The sequence below is a fragment of the Ranitomeya imitator genome, chromosome 5 (genome assembly GCF_032444005.1).
Source record: "Ranitomeya imitator isolate aRanImi1 chromosome 5, aRanImi1.pri, whole genome shotgun sequence".
Taxonomy (NCBI): domain Eukaryota; kingdom Metazoa; phylum Chordata; class Amphibia; order Anura; family Dendrobatidae; genus Ranitomeya; species Ranitomeya imitator.
The window spans coordinates 701,100,610-701,117,789 of NC_091286.1; positions in this window are offsets into that span (position 1 = coordinate 701,100,610).

The following is a 17,180-nucleotide window of genomic DNA, read 5'->3' on the forward strand; positions in this document are numbered from 1 at the left end:
GGTCCTCTCTCTCCTGTAGAGTGTAAGCTCTTATGGTCAGTGGGATCCTCTATCTCCTGTAGAGTGTAAGCTCTTATGGTCAGTGGAGTCCTCTCTCTCCTGTAGAGTGTAAGCGCTTATGGTCAGTGGGGTCCTCTCTCTCTCCTGTAGAGTGTAAGCTCTTATGGTCAGTGGGGTCCTCTCTCTCCTGTAGAGTGTAAGCGCTTATGGTCAGTGGGGTCCTCTCTCTCCTGTAGAGTGTAAGATATTATGGTCAGTGGGGTCCTCTCTCTCCTGTAGAGTGTAAGCTCTTATGGTCAGTGGGATCCTCTCTCTCCTGTAGAGTGTAAGCTCTTATGATCAGTGGAGTCCTCTCTCCTGTAGAGTGTAAGCTCTTATGGTCAGTGGGATCCTCTCTCTCCTGTAGAGTGTAAGATATTATGGTCAGTGAGGTCCTCTCTCTCCTGTAGAGTGTAAGCTCTTATGGTCAGTGGGGTCCTCTCTCTCCTGTAGAGTGTAAGCTCTTATGGTCAGTGGGGTTCTCTCTCTCTCCTGTAGAGTGTAAGCTCTTCTGGTCAGTGGGGTCCTCTCTCTCCTGTAGAGTGTAAGCTCTTATGGTCAGTGGGGTCTTCTCTCTCCTGTAGAGTGTTAGCTCTTATGATCAGTGGGGTTCTCTCTCTCTCCTGTAGAGTGTAAGCTCTTATGGTCAGTGGGGTCTTCTCTCTCCTGTAGAGTGTAAGCTCTTATGGTCAGTGGGGTTCTCTCTCTCTCCTGTAGAGTGTAAGCTCTTATGGTCAGTGGGGTCCTCTCTCCCCTGTAGAGTGTAAGATATTATGGTCAGTGAGGTCCTCTCTCTCCTGTAGAGTGTAAGCTCTTATGGTCAGTGGGGTCCTCTCTCTCCTGTATAGTGTAAGCTCTTATGGTCAGTGGGGTTCTCTCTCTCTCCTGTAGAGTGTAAGCTCTTATGGTCAGTGGGGTCCTCTCTCTCCTGTAGAGTGTAAGCTCTTATGGTCAGTGGGGTCTTCTCTCTCCTGTAGAGTGTTAGCTCTTATGATCAGTGGGGTTCTCTCTCTCTCCTGTAGAGTGTAAGCTCTTATGGTCAGTGGGATCCTCTCTCTCCTGTAGAGTTTCAGCTCTTTTGGTCAGTGGGGTCCTCTCTCCCCTGTAGAGTGTAAGTTCTTATGATCAGTGGGGTCCTCTCTCTCCTGTAGAGTTTCAGCTCTTATGGTCAGTGGGGTCCTCTCTCTCCAGTAGAGTGTAAGCTCTTATGGTCAGTGGGGTCCTCTCTCTCCTGTAGAGTGTAAGCTCTTATGGTCAGTGGGTCCTCTCTCTCCTGTAGAGTGTAAGATATTATGGTCAGCGGGGTCCTCTCTCTCCTGTAGAGTGTAAGCTCTTATGGTCAGTGGGGTCCTCTCTCTCCTGTAGAGTTTCAGCTCTTATGGTCAGTGGGGTCCTCTCTCTCCAGTAGAGTGTAAGCTCTTATGGTCAGTGGGGTCCTCTCTCTCCTGTAGAGTGTAAGCTCTTATGGTCAGTGGGTCCTCTCTCTCCTGTAGAGTGTAAGATATTATGGTCAGCGGGGTCCTCTCTCTCCTGTAGAGTGTAAGCTCTTATGGTCAGTGGGGTCCTCTCTCTCCTGTAGAGTGTAAGCTCTTATGGTCAGTGGGTCCTCTCTCTCCTGTAGAGTGTAAGATACTATGGTCAGCGGGGTCAGCGGTGTAAGATATTATGGTCAGTGGGGTCCTCTCTCTCCTGTAGAGTGTAAGCTCTTATGGTCAATGGGGTACTCTCTCTCCTGTAGAGTGTAAGCTCTTATGGTCAGTGGGGTCCTCTCTCTCCTGTAGAGTGTTAGCTCTTATGGTCAGTGGGGTCCTCTCTCTCCTGTAGATTGTAAGCTCTTATGGTCAGTGGGGTCCTCTCTCTCCTGTAGAGTGTAAGCTCTTATGGTCAGTGGGGTCCTCTCTCTCTCCTGTAGAGTGTAAGCTCTTCTGGTCAGTGGTGTCCTCTCTCTCCTGTAGAGTGTAAGCTCTTATGGTCAGTGGGGTCCTCTCTCTCCTGTAGAGTGTAAGCTCTTATGATCAGTGGGGTCCTCTCTCTCCTGTAGAGTGTAAGCTCTTATGGTCAGTGGGGTCCTCTCTCTCTCCTGTAGGGTGTAAGCTCTTATGGTCAGTGGGGTCCTCTCTCTCCTGTAGAGTGTAAGCTCTTATGGTCAGTGGGGTCCTCTCTCTCCTGTAGAGTGTTAGCTCTTATGGTCAGTGGGGTCCTCTTTCTCCTGTAGAGTGTAAGCTCTTATGGTCAGTGGGGTCCTCTCTCCTGTAGAGTGTAAGCTCATATGGTCAGTGGGGTCCTCTCTCTCCTGTAGAGTGTAAGCTCTTATGGTCAGTGGGGTCCTCTCTCTCCTATAGAGTGTAAGCTCTTATGGTCAGTGGGGTCCTCTCTCTCCTGTAGAGTGTAAGATATTATGGTCAGTGAGGTCCTCTCTCTCCTGTAGAGTGTAAGCTCTTATGATCAGTGGGGTCCTCTCTCTCCTGTAGAATTTCAGCTCTTATGGTCAGTGGGGTCCTCTCTCTCCTGTAGAGTGTAAGCTCTTATGGTCAGTGGGGTCCTCTCTCTCCTGTAGAGTGTAAGCTCTTATGGTCAGTGGGGTCCTCTCTCTCCTGTAGAGTGTAAGCTCTTATGGTCAGTGGGGTCCTCTCTCTCCTGTAGAGTGTAAGCTCTTATGGTCAGTGGTGTCCTCTCTCTCCTGTAGAATTTCAGCTCTTATGGTCAGTGGGGTCCTCTCTCTCCTGTAGAGTGTAAGCTCTTATGGTCAGTGGGGTCCTCTCTCTCCTGTAGAGTGTAAGCTCTTATGGTCAGTGGGGTCCTCTCTCTCCTGTAGAGTGTAAGCTCTTATGGTCAGTGGGTCCTCTCTCTCCTGTAGAGTGTAAGATACTATGGTCAGCGGGGTCAGCGGTGTAAGCTCTTATGGTCAGTGGGGTCCTCTCTCTCCTGTATAGTGTAAGCTCTTATGATCAGTGGGGTCCTCTCTCTTCTGTAGAGTGTAAGCTCTTATTATCAGTGGGGTCCTCTCTCTCCTGTAGAGTGTAAGCTCTTATGGTCAGTGGGGTCCTCTCTCTCCTGTAGAGTTTTAGCTCTTATGGTCAGTGGGGTCCTCTCTCTCCTGTAGATTGTAAGCTCTTATGGTCAGTGGGGTCCTCTCTCTCCTGTAGAGTGTAAGCTCTTATGGTCAGTGGGGTCCTCTCTCTCCTGTAGAGTGTAAGCTCTTATGGTCAGTGGGGTCCTCTCTCTCTCCTGTAGAGTGTAAGCTCTTCTGGTCAGTGGTGTCCTCTCTCTCCTGTAGAGTGTAAGCTCTTATGATCAGTGGGGTCCTCTCTCTTCTGTAGAGTGTAAGCTCTTATTATCAGCGGGGTCCTCTCTCTCCTGTAGAGTGTAAGCTCTTATGGTCAGTGGGGTCCTCTCTCTCTCCTGTAGAGTGTAAGCTCTTCTGGTCAGTGGTGTCCTCTCTCTCCTGTAGAGTGTAAGCTCTTCTGGTCAGTGGTGTCCTCTCTCTCCTGTAGAGTGTAAGCTCTTATGGTCAGTGGGGTCCTCTCTCTCCTGTAGAGTGTAAGCTCTTATGATCAGTGGGGTCCTCTCTCTCCTGTATTGTGTAAGCTCTTATGGTCAGTGGGGTCCTCTCTCTCCTGTAGAGTGTAAGCTCTTATGGTCAGTGGGGTCCTCTTTCTCCTGTAGAGTGTAAGCTCTTATGGTCAGTGGGGTCCTCTCTCCTGTAGAGTGTAAGCTCTTATGGTCAGTGGGGTCCTCTCTCTCCTACAGAGTGTAAGCTCTTATGGTCAGTGGGGTCCTCTCTCTCCTGTAGAGTGTAAGATATTATGGTCAGTGAGGTCCTCTCTCTCCTGTAGAGTGTAAGCTCTTATGATCAGTGGGGTCCTCTCTCTCCTGTAGAATTTCAGCTCTTATGGTCAGTGGGGTCCTCTCTCTCCTGTAGAGTGTAAGCTCTTATGGTCAGTGGGGTCCTCTCTCTCCTGTAGAGTGTAAGCTCTTATGGTCAGTGGGGTCCTCTCTCTCCTGTAGAGTGTAAGCTCTTATGGTCAGTGGCGTCCTCTCTCTCCTGTAGAGTGTTAGCTCTTATGGTCAGTGGGGTCCTCTCTCTCCTGTAGAGTGTAAGCTCTTATGGTCAGTGGGGTCCTCTCTCTCCTGTAGAGTGTAAGCTCTTATGGTCAGTGGGGTCCTCTCTCTCCTGTAGAGTGTTAGCTCTTATGGTCAGTGGGGTCCTCTCTCTCCTGTAGAGTGTAAGCTCTTATGGTCAGTGGGGTCCTCTCTCTCCTGTAGAGTGTAAGATCTTATGATCAGTGGGGTCCTCTCTCTCCTGTAGAGTATAAGCTCTTATGGTCAGTGGGGTCCTCTCTCCCCTGTAGAGTGTAAGCTCTTATGGTCAGCGGGGTTCTCTCTCTCCTGTAGAGTGTAAGCTCTTATGGTCAGTGGGGTCCTCTCTCTCCTATAGAGTGTAAGCTCTTATGGTCAGTGGGGTCCTCTCTCTCCTGTAGAGTGTAAGATATTATGGTCAGTGAGGTCCTCTCTCTCCTGTAGAGTGTAAGCTCTTATGATCAGTGGGGTCCTCTCTCTCCTGTAGAATTTCAGCTCTTATGGTCAGTGGGGTCCTCTCTCTCCTGTAGAGTGTAAGCTCTTATGGTCAGTGGGGTCCTCTCTCTCCTGTAGAGTGTAAGCTCTTATGGTCAGTGGGGTCCTCTCTCTCCTGTAGAGTGTAAGCTCTTATGGTCAGTGGCGTCCTCTCTCTCCTGTAGAGTGTTAGCTCTTATGGTCAGTGGGGTCCTCTCTCTCCTGTAGAGTGTAAGCTCTTATGGTCAGTGGGGTCCTCTCTCTTTGTAGAGTGTAAGCTCTTATGATCAGTGGGGTCCTCTCTCTCCTGTAGAGTGTAAGCTCTTATGGTCAGTGGGGTCCTCTCTCTCCTGTAGAGTGTAAGCTCTTATGGTCAGTGGGGTCCTCTCTCTCCTGTAGAGTGTTAGCTCTTATGGTCAGTGGGGTCCTCTCTCTCCTGTAGAGTGTAAGCTCTTATGGTCAGTGGGGTCCTCTCTCTCCTGTAGAGTGTAAGATCTTATGATCAGTGGGGTCCTCTCTCTCCTGTAGAGTGTAAGCTCTTATGGTCAGCGGGGTTCTCTCTCTCCTGTAGAGTGTAAGCTCTTATGGTCAGTGGGGTCCTCTCTCTCCTGTAGAGTGTAAGCTCTTATGGTCAGTGTGGTCTTCTCTCTCCTGTAGAGTGTAAGCTCTTATGGTCAGTGGGATCCTCTCTCTCCTGTATAGTGTAAGCTCTTATGGTCAGTGGGGTCCTCTCTCTCCTGTAGAGTGTAAGCTCTTATGGTCAGTGGGGTCCTCTCTCTCCCTTGTAGGGTGTAAGCTCTTATGGTCAGTGGGGTCCTCTCTCTCCTGTAGAGTGTAAGCTCTTATGGTCAGTGGGATCCTCTCTCTCCTGTAGAGTGTAAGCTCTTATGGTCAGTGGGGTCCTCTCTCTCCTGTAGAGTGTAAGCTCTTATGGTCAGTGGGTCCTCTATCTCCTGTAGAGTGTAAGCTCTTATGGTCAGTGGGGTCCTCTCTCTCCTGTAGAGTGTAAGCTCTTATGGCCAGTGGGGTCCTCTCTCTCCTGTAGAGTGTAAGCTCTTATGGTCAGTGGGGTCCTCTCTCTCCTGTAGAGTGTAAGTTCTTATGGTCAGTGGGGTCCTCTCTCTCCTCTAGTGTCAGCTCTTATGTGCAGGGTCCTCTCTCCTGTGTCAGCTCTTCTGCTCTTATGGACAGGGATCTCTCTTCTGTAGTGTCAGCTTTTATATGACTATTGGTGAGGATCAAATGAGAAGAAGCTAAAAGACGCCAACTCACCAGTACAGATTGAGTGTCTCCTAGTGTAGGGATGCCTTGGAGCATAGTAGTCCCAAATATATATTTTGCTGCATCTGATACCAGTGCTATAAAACATCAATTTTTCTTTGGGGCCCTCATAAAAGTTAGAAATCCCTCTTATTATACATCTTCTCTAATCATCTACGATGCACATAGAAGAATAGTTTTGTACCTGCGGATACCTGTATATCCCGGCCAGCTGGGCCACCGCGTATGAGGAGGTGGTGGTCAAGTCTCCGATGAATCCCACCACTTGAGCCCTGTTCCAGCAGCTGTAGTTTGGGATCATTTGCTTTTTACCTGATAATATCCGGAGCACGCTGTAGACGGAAGCATGAACATTGGCACAAGAGTCAAATATTTGGTAACCCAAGGAAATATTCGGAAGAAATTGCAGATTCTTATTAATCTCTTCAAATGCGAAGAAGAAAATCATAAGATACCGATAAAATCGTAGAGATGGCCTGAAAGTCACAGAAATGTGAGGGTGAGTGGAGTCAAAAGTTACCAGCGCAGGTCTACAGAGGTGATGGGACGGTGGTTATGGGGCAACTTACCGAGCACATCTCAGAGGGTTTGGTCTTGCAGTAAATGTTTGTGTCTTCGGAATATATAAAGTATTGACTTGTATTATCCCTCCGATCATCAGGTCTCCTTTCCGGTAATAACTGTCTCTAGCGTCTCCTCTCAGCTCACAAGCCTCAGCAGAAGAAGCCACCGGGAAAAGCTGCAGGAACAGGAAAAGCAAGAGAAGCATCTTCGGCTTATAGAGGAGCATGGAGGCTACTAAGATGGGCACAGTGGCTCGGAGAAAGCCGGAGACAACGGAGGGTCCTGGCAGGGATCTGGCACCATTGATCAGGGACATCAGACATCTAACCACCACAATGAAGCTTCTCCCGATGAGAGGGCCCTCAGCGATGTGGAGCCTTTTATAAGATTCTCAGAATTATTTCAGAGCGTCGACAAGAGACAATCCTAATTCTGAAATAGCCCGGAGATGTGGAGAAGCCACGAATTATAATAATTATCAAATAATGGCAAATTTATATCTCCAGAAGGAAGAATTTATTATTTAATTTTGCTCGATGATATTTCAAGTTCTTGTAGAGAATTATAACAAGACATAAAATGCACAAAATGGCCACTGCCGTTACAATAAGCTGCAGAAATTAATAATGTCACCAAACGTGTATGTTAGAGAAGCGCACTTCTTTCTCCACTTATGAGCCAATTTTCCCTTTACCATCAACTCCTCAAATCAATCACTGGAAAAACTGCTGCATCCATGTAAAAAAAACAATCTGTCTACTGAAATCTGATGTGGGATAAGCAGAGAGAGGCAGAAGGAGGCCGAGGTATTGCTGCTGCTGCTTCTTGTGTTTTATCTCTCTCCAATGCTGGATTCACAGTTACTCTGCTCCATTTTGTTGTTTTATGTCCTTCTTTATTTGGCTAGTGCTTTTTCTAGTAACTCTTTCATCTTCCCTTAAGAAAGGCTGCTTTCACAGCTACACTTCCCAATACTGGTGTGGAATGCCCAACAGGACCGTGGGGTACTCGGTACCGGGTCCGGTTCTCAAAGAGGGATGTCACGTGGTGGCGACCCGATCTGTGGCTCTGGGCACCCATGTTAAAGGGAAAGTCCTTAAAGGGGTTTTGAATAAAGTTTGTGTTTGTGACGTCACCTGTGATATTCGATCAGAGGGCACCGACGCTGCTTAAAGGGGTCCACTGGGGTGATGTTATGGCAACTAGATAGTATAACTTCCCAGAAGTGAAGGGTCCCCAGGGCTCCCGGTGTATAGATGAGGATGGTGAGTGGTGCAGTAAAGAACGGAGGACACAGGTTTGCAGTCTCTTTACCTGGTTTAAAGAGACTTCAGGCAGCCACAGTCCAGGGCACCAGATCACAGGTACAGGCAGGGTCCGGCCAGCTTGGAGGTGAATTCAGAGTCCCCTTTACCAGGTGGAGTTAAAAGCCTTCCTATTAGCGTGGTGGTGCAGTCCCTTGCTGCCTGTGGTGTCTATAAAGATCCTCACTGTTCTCTCTATCCTCCTTAAAGGTGGGACACAAACCCGTATGACAGGTGGCTTGAGTCTTTTTACAGGGTCTCTATCACGACCTGGGCTCTATGCGCCACTGTGTTTCCTGGGTATTAGGGCGGACAAGTTACGTGTAGTTCAGCTGTCCTGACGGTTTCTGCTGTAAGACTTGAAGTCCCTCACAACCTCGGTCTTCCGGCTACCGATATCTAGGCTTCACGGAGAGGTAGCTCATTCGCAGCTGTCCACTCCTGGTGTCACTCGCCTGTGCTTCGTTCTCCTGCACGCTCACTAAACCCTGTTCTACATTCCGTACTCTCTCAATCCTGGAGCTGCAGCCCCTTTGGCTGCACGGCCCTCACACATCTCTCTGCCTCAGACTGCTCCAGTCTGCTGTCTGGCATGAACTGTCTCCTCTCACCAACTAACTTTACCTCCAGGCCAAAATGTATTTATAGGGGAGATACCCATAAGCAGGATCAGAGCTCCCCCTATCTTGCCTGGAGTGTGAACATGTTGTATGCTTTCTGATTACCTGATAAAAAAGATCTTCCTTCGCTTCCAAGCATGACATCACTCTCCCCATGAGGAAAGCAATGCCACTGTGACAACCAGGACCCTGGGGCATCACAGGTGCATTATGGCCTTAATGCCACTCCTGCTGTTTAATAACTGATTTATTTCACCACAGTCCTGTATTCAAAGCTACTTGGCTCTGCTCTGCTGTATATGTCTTTAAACTTATGTTGATCTTCAGTATGCTAACTCACCCTAGAGCTGGATTTGCAGTTACAATGTTAATTACTGCTGAATAAGTGCCAGTGATGGAGTCACAGCTACACTTTTCTGTACTTCTGTATAGTTTCCTCCATGCTGCACTTCATAAGTATTAAATAAACGATATGGTATTATATTCACTGCTTACTGCTCTGTCTTGCTGAATAATGTCCCCATACTACTCTTAGTCACTGGTAAGTGTTATCTCTCCCCAAAGAATTGAATTCACATATGCACCATATCTCCCAACTTTGGAACAAAGAAAAGAAGTACAAACACTTTAGCATATATAAGGCTAGGTTCATATTGCGTTAGTGCAACCCGTTTAGCGCTAGCGCTAGCGGGTTGCGCTAACGCAATGTTTTTAATGGGGCCGCGTCCCGGGGTCGCGGTAACGTCCCCGCTCTCGCAGATCCCCGATCTGCGAGAGCGGGGAACGGACCGTGGGCGCGCCTCGGACGCTGCAAGCAGCGTCCGCGGTGCGCCAGGAAACACCGGCGCGTCGCATAGCGCGTGCCGAACATGGCACGCGCTAGTGCTGCGCGTTCCCATTGCTGTGAATGGGCGCGCTAACGGACGCGTTGCACGGCATTAATTTCGCCGTGCAACGCTGTCCGTTAGCGCTTTCCCATTAACGCAATGTGAACCCAGCCTAAAGCATTTTGGCAAATTATATTTTACACTAAGTCACTTTACTAACTTGTCCCTGTCCTTTATGTATACCCATGCAAAACTAGTATCCAGAGATCCCTTGTAGAAGGGGGGTACTGGCATGGGTTTACTACAACAGAGAGGAGCCAGAAGACCTCGGTGTCTAATTTCCCCTACTTCTGCACTGACTAAAAGCACTTCACCTTCATATTAAACAGTGTAAATTTCTTTTAGAAGTGCAGTGGATAATTTGCTTTGTTGAGAGCTCCTGGAGGAGCATTAAGGCTCTCGGCTGTGCACTGTTAGCCAATTCCATCTCCTATATAAACTGGGCTCTGGATAGCACTCATTGTCAGAGTTAGCTTATGCTGCATGGCTGGAGGCTGTTGGTTAATATTGAAGAAGGCATTTGGTGGATTTATCTGTGACTGTTGATAGATTTTGAGAGTGTGATAATTCCCTTTCTTCTCCTACTTTGGTTTAACCCCATCCTCCACACCCCGGTGCATTCCTCAATTATATGTGTGAGTATCTTTGTATGTTTGGCATTTTCGTTAACCCTATTCGTATTACATTGTTAGTCTGGTTGGTGTACTATGGTACACTACTACTCCCCTCTTCCTAGGTGGGGGAAGGGCAGATTCAGGACTTAAGGTAAGTTACGTGGCCCAGGCCTCTTCACCATTAGAAGTAATCTGAGGAGTATGGTGAGCAAGGGCATCCCTAGCATTAGGGACACGGAAGGACTTAGGGCACCCGACAACAGAGTCAAGACATTAGCTCTGACCGAAATCGTTTATGGATCCTATCACTGCTTTAACAGGTCAACTGCAGCAGCTCAGCTTGGAGGTAGCAGATCTACGCACTCGTTTTGCAACAGCCAAACAGATCAGGCTTGGGGACCATGACTCTCAGGCAACCTTTAGTGCAGCCCATTATCACTTTACCTGACAGGTTCTCTGGGGATGTGACAAGTTTTTCATTTTCTGGGATGCATGTAAACTATACTTCGGGTTATGTCCTTGTTCCTCAGGAACCAAGCAGCAATGGGTGGGGATAATAATCTCGCTTCTTCAGGGTGACCCCCAAGCATGGGCATTCTCTCTCCTGTCTGACTCCCAGTCACTCCAGATGGTGGAGGAAATTTTTCTGGCATGGGGTTATATATGTGACACGCCAGGAATCCAGACGTTACAGTGGTATTGCCTTCCTCATGGGGAGGATGATACCATGCCTGGAAGCGAGAAGGATCCCCTTAGCAGGTAACACTTACATACAACACTGTTCTGACTCCAGGCCAGAAGGGGGAGCTCTAGACCCGATTTCAGGGTAGCTTCCCTATATATTCTGGCTGTAGGAAGAGTTAGGCAGATTGTAGGAGACAGTGAGGGGAGAAGGAGCAAGAGAGGATAGAGGAGCTGGAGTGGAGCTGCTACTAAGCACCCTCCAGGCTTTTAGCACAAGTGACCGGACACCGGGAGTCCGAGGCTGTGTGGGAACTGTATGCCTCACAGCAGAAACCAGAGGGCAGGAGATTGCCGGTCTCTTGGCCACAACTACACCCAAAGGCACAGTAGTAGATTAGAGCCCGGAGTCACCACGAGAGAGGGACACCTGTAAAAAGGTTAGAGCTGCCTGCCATGTGGGTAGAGTCCCACCTGAGGGACGGATTGAGAGAGGACCATGTATGAAGCCTAAGGCAGCAAGGGACAGAGAACTCAGCGCAAAAAGGAAGGCTTCCAACCCCACCTAGCTAGGGGGATTCTGAACCTGTGCCTTGGACTGAAATTTCATCAGTAAAAGGTAAAGAGACTGCAAATCCTGTGTCTTCTAATTATTTCCTGCACCTCTACATCCATCATCCCTCTTACCAACCACACCGGGAGCCCTAGGGACTAAGTGCAGCGCCCCAGAGTCCTGGTCGTTGCAGTAATGTCGCTCTGCCACTAAGGAGAGTGATGTTATGTCTGATTGCACTAAAGGAGTTCACCTGACCAGGTATCACAGTCACACATTACACTTCACACTCCGGCCACCAGGGGGAGCAAAAGGCACTATGTATTAGGCCACTCTTCACACTCTGGTAAAACTGGGGGTTGGACAGGAAGTTAGGGAGAAAGCAGCCCGGGAGAGCTCGGGAGAGGACCTGTCAGAAGTGGGAACCTTTGTAGGTACTTTGTTACGGAGCCGCACCTGCACTATCTTGCGGTGGTTTCTCAAGGAAGGACACTAAGCGAAGTATATTGTGGAGAAGTTAGAAGCGGGATCATAGTACAAAGGAGATAGAACCAGAAGGAGTCACCAACTGGAAATGGCCCTTTTCAGGCTGTGTTTTCAACACTAATTCTGTCATGTACCCTATTAGCACATATGGATGTTATAGAGCTTGTTTCCTGCTCTATGAGACTGAACATAGCAGTGAATGCAGCAACTATTTTGGTGGAGCCATCAAAGTACACTGGGTGCAGAATTATTAGGCAAGCTGTATTTTGATCACATGATACTTTTTATACATGTTGTCCTATTCCAAGCTGTTCAGGCTTGAGAGCCAACTATCAATTAAGTAAATCAGTTGATGTGCATCTCTGTAATGAGGAGGGCTGTTGTCTAATGACATCAGAACCCTATATAAGGTGTGCTTAATTATTAAGCAACTTCCTTCCCTTTGGCAAAATGGGTCAGAAGAGAGATTTGACGGGCTCTGAAAAGTCCAAAATTGTGAGATGTCTTGCAGAGGGATGCAGCAGTTTTGAAATTGACAAACATTTGAAGCATGAGCAACAATCAAGTGTTTCATGGCAAATGGCCAACAGGGTCGCAAGAAGCGTGTTGGGCAAAAAAGGCGCAAAATAACTGCCCATGAATTGAGGAAAATCAAGCGTGAAGCTGCCAAGATGCCATTTGCCACCAGTTTTGCCATATTTCAGAGCTGCAACGTTACTGGGGTATCAAAAAGCACAAGGTGTGCGATACTCAGGGACATGGCCAAGGTAAGGAAGGCTGAAAAACGACCACCTCTGAACAAAAAACATAAGCTAAAACGTCAAGACTGGGCCAAGAAATATCTTAAGATTCTCTTTTGAAAGGTTTTATGGACTGATGAAATGAGAGCGACTCTTGATGGGCCAGATGGATGGGCCAGAGGCTGGATCAGTAAAGGGCAGAGAGCTCCACTCCGACTCAGACGCCAGCAAGGTGGAGGTGGGGACTGGTATGGGCTGGGATCATCAAAGTGAACTTGTGGGACCTTTTCGGTTTGAGGATGGAGTGAAGCTCAACTACCAGACCTTCTGCCAGTTTCTGGAAGACAACTTCTTCAAGCAGTGGTCCAGGAAGAAGTCGGTATCGTTCAAGAAAAACATGATTTTCATGCAGGACAATGCTCCATCACAGGCCTCCAACTACTCCACAGCGTGGCTGGCCAGTAAAGGTCTCAAAGAAGAAAAAATAATGACATAGCCCCCTTGTTCACCTTTTCTGAACCCCATAGAGAACCTGTGGCCCCTCATAAAATTTGAGATCTACAGGGAGGGAAAACAGTCCACCTCTCGGAGCAGTGTCTGGAGGCTGTGGTGGCTGCTGCACGCAATGTTGGTCGTAAACAGATCAAGCAACTGACAGAATCTATGGACGGAGGCTGCTGAGTGTCCTCATAATGAAAGGGGGCTACATTGGTCACTAATTTTTGAGGGGTTTTGTTTTTCCATGTCAGAAATGATAATTTCTAAATTTTGTGCAGTTATATTGGTTTACCTGGTGAGAATAAACAAGTGAGATGAAAATATATTTGGTTTTTATTAAGTTGCCTAATAATTCTGCACAGTAATAGTTACCTGCACAACCAGATATCCTCCAAAGATAGCCAAATCTAGAAAAAAAAAACCACTCCAACTTCCAAAAATATTAAGCTTTGATATTTATGAGTCTTTTGGGTTGATTGAGAACATAGTTGTTGATCAATAATAATAAAAATAATCCTCTAAAATACAACTTGCGTAATAATTCTGCACACAATGTATTACATGGTGGCCGCTCTCCTGAATAACCCCGAGTTCTACATTCCTCACATAGATTGCTTATGTAACAGTAGTTGTCTCTATTTCTTCGACCCTTTTATATAGGGGGCAAGAACTATAAAAGGCGGTTATACTGTACGTAATCAGTAGATTATGACTCCTAAGTTTTATGGAATGTTTTTTTTTAAAAAGTAAAAAATGTGCTATACAAGGGTAAACTTGGGTGAATATTGTGTGCGCTGTCGATTACAACAATTGACATTATATCTATATACACAACATATAATGCCGTCTTCTATGTGCGGCTTGTGGTCGGGAATAACTCACTTGAATCTGTTAATTTGTTGACGAGTCTCGGTGGACGGTAACTCCATGGGGATCCCGCGGTAATCAGAAGACGCTCAATCCTCCCACACGGCATTATGCAGAGCTATAATCACATGATGGTGTGTACGGCGTGTGGAAGCCTCAGGTGGCGGATGATTTCATTATCGGATCGTCCCGCAGGAGAGGCTCAGTTACAAAAACACTGGAATAATCTACAACTGAGATCTTAATATCAGAAATGTCCTGCAGTTTATTATTAACATATATTTTAAGTTGAGTAAAATTTATTAAAAATGGACTTATGTGGGAAAAATATGTGAACCCTAGAAATCTCCTCCATACGTGATTGAGACGAATGAATCGATTCTAACCAAATGAAATTTGTTTTTAATTTTTAGGAATTTGATAAAATCGGTGAATTTGCAATTCGCCTAAAAAACCCACTGTCATTTTACACATGGGTGGGTTTCCCATAATGCCTTGCAGCTATCAGATCACATGGCAAAGTGCTGCCAATGAGGATGGACTTCTATTGTCTGAGGCAGAGAATTCAGCAGATATTTTGTGGTGAATCTGGAAAGTGAGAGGACGTCACAGCGCACAACTCAGCCATAGATATAATGAGAGGAAAGCTACCAATATACAATGGGTACGGAGAGTCTTCAGACCCCTTTACATTTTTCACTCTTTGTTTCATTGCAGCCATTTGGTACATTCAAAAACATTCATTTTTTTCTCATTAACCCCTTTATCCCATTAGACGTACTATCCCGTCGAGGTGCCCTGGGACTTAATTCCCAGTGACGGGATAGTACGTCATATGCGATTGGCCGCGCTCACGGGGGGAGCGCGGCCGATCACGGCCGGGTGTCAGCTGCCTATCGCAGCTGACATCCGGCACTATGTGCCAGGAGCGGTCACGGACCGCTCCCGGCACATTAACCCCCGGCACACCGCGATCAAAGATGATCGCGATGTGCCGGCGGTATGGGGAAGCTTCCCGCAGGGAGGGGGCTCCCTGCGGGCTTCCCTGAGCCCCCCGCAGCAACGCGATGTGATCGCGTTGCTGCGAGGGTCTTACCTCCCTCCCTCCTTCATCCAGGCCCGGATCCAAGATGGCCGCGGATCCGGGTCCTGCAGGGAGGGAGGTGGCTTCACAGAAGCCTGCTCAGAGCAGGCACTGTGAAGCAGCCTGCACTTCTATCAGATCGGTGATCTGACAGAGTGCTGTGCAAACTGGCAGATCACCGACCTGTATTGTCCCCCCCTGGGGCAAAGTAAAAAAGTTTTTAAAAAAATTTCCAAATGTGTAAAAAAAAATTAAAAAAAATATTCCAAAATAATGAAGAAAAAAAAAAATATTATTCCCATAAATACATTTCTTTATCTAAATGAAAAAAAAAACAAACAATAAAAGTACACATATTTAGTATCGCCGTGTCCGTAACGACCCGACCTATAAAACTGTCCCACTAGTTAACCCCTTCAGTAAACACCGTAAGAAAAAAAAAAAAAAACGAGGCAAAAAACAACGCTTTATTAACATACCGCCAAACAAAAAGTGGAATAACACGCGATCAAAAAGACAGATATAAATAACCATGGTACTGCTGAAAGCGTCATCTTGTCCCACAAAAAACGAGCTGCCATACATCATAATCAGCAAAAAAATAAAAAAGTTATAGTCCTCAGAATAAAGCGATACAAAAATAATTATTTTTTCTATAAAATAGTTTTTATCGTATAAAAGCGCCAAAACATAAAAAAATATAAATGAGGTATCGCTGTAATCGTACTGACCCGAAGAATAAGACTGCTTCATCAATTTTACCAAACGCGGACCGGTATAAACGCCTCCCCCAAAAGAAATTCATGAATAGCTGGTTTTTGGTCATTCTGCCTCACAAAAATCGGAATAAAAAGCGATCAAAAAGTGTCACGTGCCCAAAAATGTTACCAATAAAAACGTCAACTCGTCCCGCAAAAAACAAGACCTCACATGACTCTGTGGACCAAAATATGGAAAATTTATAGCTCTCAAAATGTGGTAACGCAAAAAATAATTTTTGCAATAAAAAGCGTCTTTCAGTGTGTGACGGCTGCCAATCATAAAAATCCGCTAAAAAACCCGCTATAAAAGTAAATCAAACCCCCCTTCATCACCCCCTTAGTTAGGGAAAAATAAAAAAAATGTATTTATTTCCATTTTCCCATTAGGGCTAGGGTTAGGGCTAGGGTTAGGGTTGGGGCTAGGGTTAGGGCTAGGGTTAGGGTTAGGGCTAGGGCTAGGGCTAGGGTTAGGGTTAGGGCTAGAGTTAGGGCTAGGGTTAGGGTTAGGGCTAGGGTTAGGGTTAGGGTTGGGGCTAGGGTTAGGGTTAGGGCTAGGGTTAGGGTTAGGTCTAGGGTTAGGGCGAGGGTTAGGGTTGGGGCTAGGGTTAGGGCTAGGGTTAGGGCTAGGGTTAGGGCTAGGGTTAGGGCTAGGGTTGGGGCTAGGGTTAAGGCTACCGTTAGGGTTGGGGCTAAAGTTAGGGTTAGGGTTGGGGCTAAAGTTACGATTAGGGTTTAGATTACATTTACGGTTGGGAATAGGGTTGGGATTGGGGTTAGGGGTGTGTCAGGGTTAGAGGTGTGGTTAGGGTTACTGTTGGGATTAGGGTTAGGGGTGTGATTGGATTAGGGTTTCAGTTATAATTGGGGGGTTTCCACTGTTTAGGCACATCAGGGGCTCTCCAAACGCAACATGGCGTCCGATCTCAATTCCAGCCAATTCTGTGTTGAAAAAGTAAAACAGTGCTCCTTCCCTTCCGAGCTCTCCCGTGTGCCCAAACAGGGGTTTACCCCAACATATGGGGTATCAGCGTACTCAGGACAAATAGGACAACAGCCTTTGGGGTCCAATTTCTCCTGTTACCCTTGGGAAAATACAAAACTGGGGGCTAAAAAATAATTTTTGTGGGAAAAAAAAAAGATTTTTTATTTTCACGGCTCTGCGTTATAAACTGTAGTGAAACACTTGGGGGTTCAAAGTTCTTACAACACATCTAGATAAGTTCCTTGGGGGGTCTAGTTTCCAAAATGGGGTCACTTGTGGGGGGCTTCTACTGTTTAGGTACATTAGGGGCTCTGCAAACGCAATGTAGGCCCCTTAAAAAATAGTGAGGAAAGAATGGTTGTAGATGATGAGGAAAAAGCTAACATATTAAACACCTTCTTCTCCACGGTATTCACGGTGGAAAATGAAATGCTAGGTGAAATCCCAAGAAACAATGAAAACCCTATATTAAGGGTCACCAATCTAACCCAAGAAGAGGTGCGAAACCGGCTAAATAAGATTAAAATAGATAAATCTCCGGGTCCGGATGGCATACACCCACGAGTACTAAGAGAACTAAGTAATGTAATAGATAAACCATTATTTCTTATTTTTAGGGACTCTATAGCGACGGGGTCTGTTCCGCAGGACTGGCGCATAGCAAA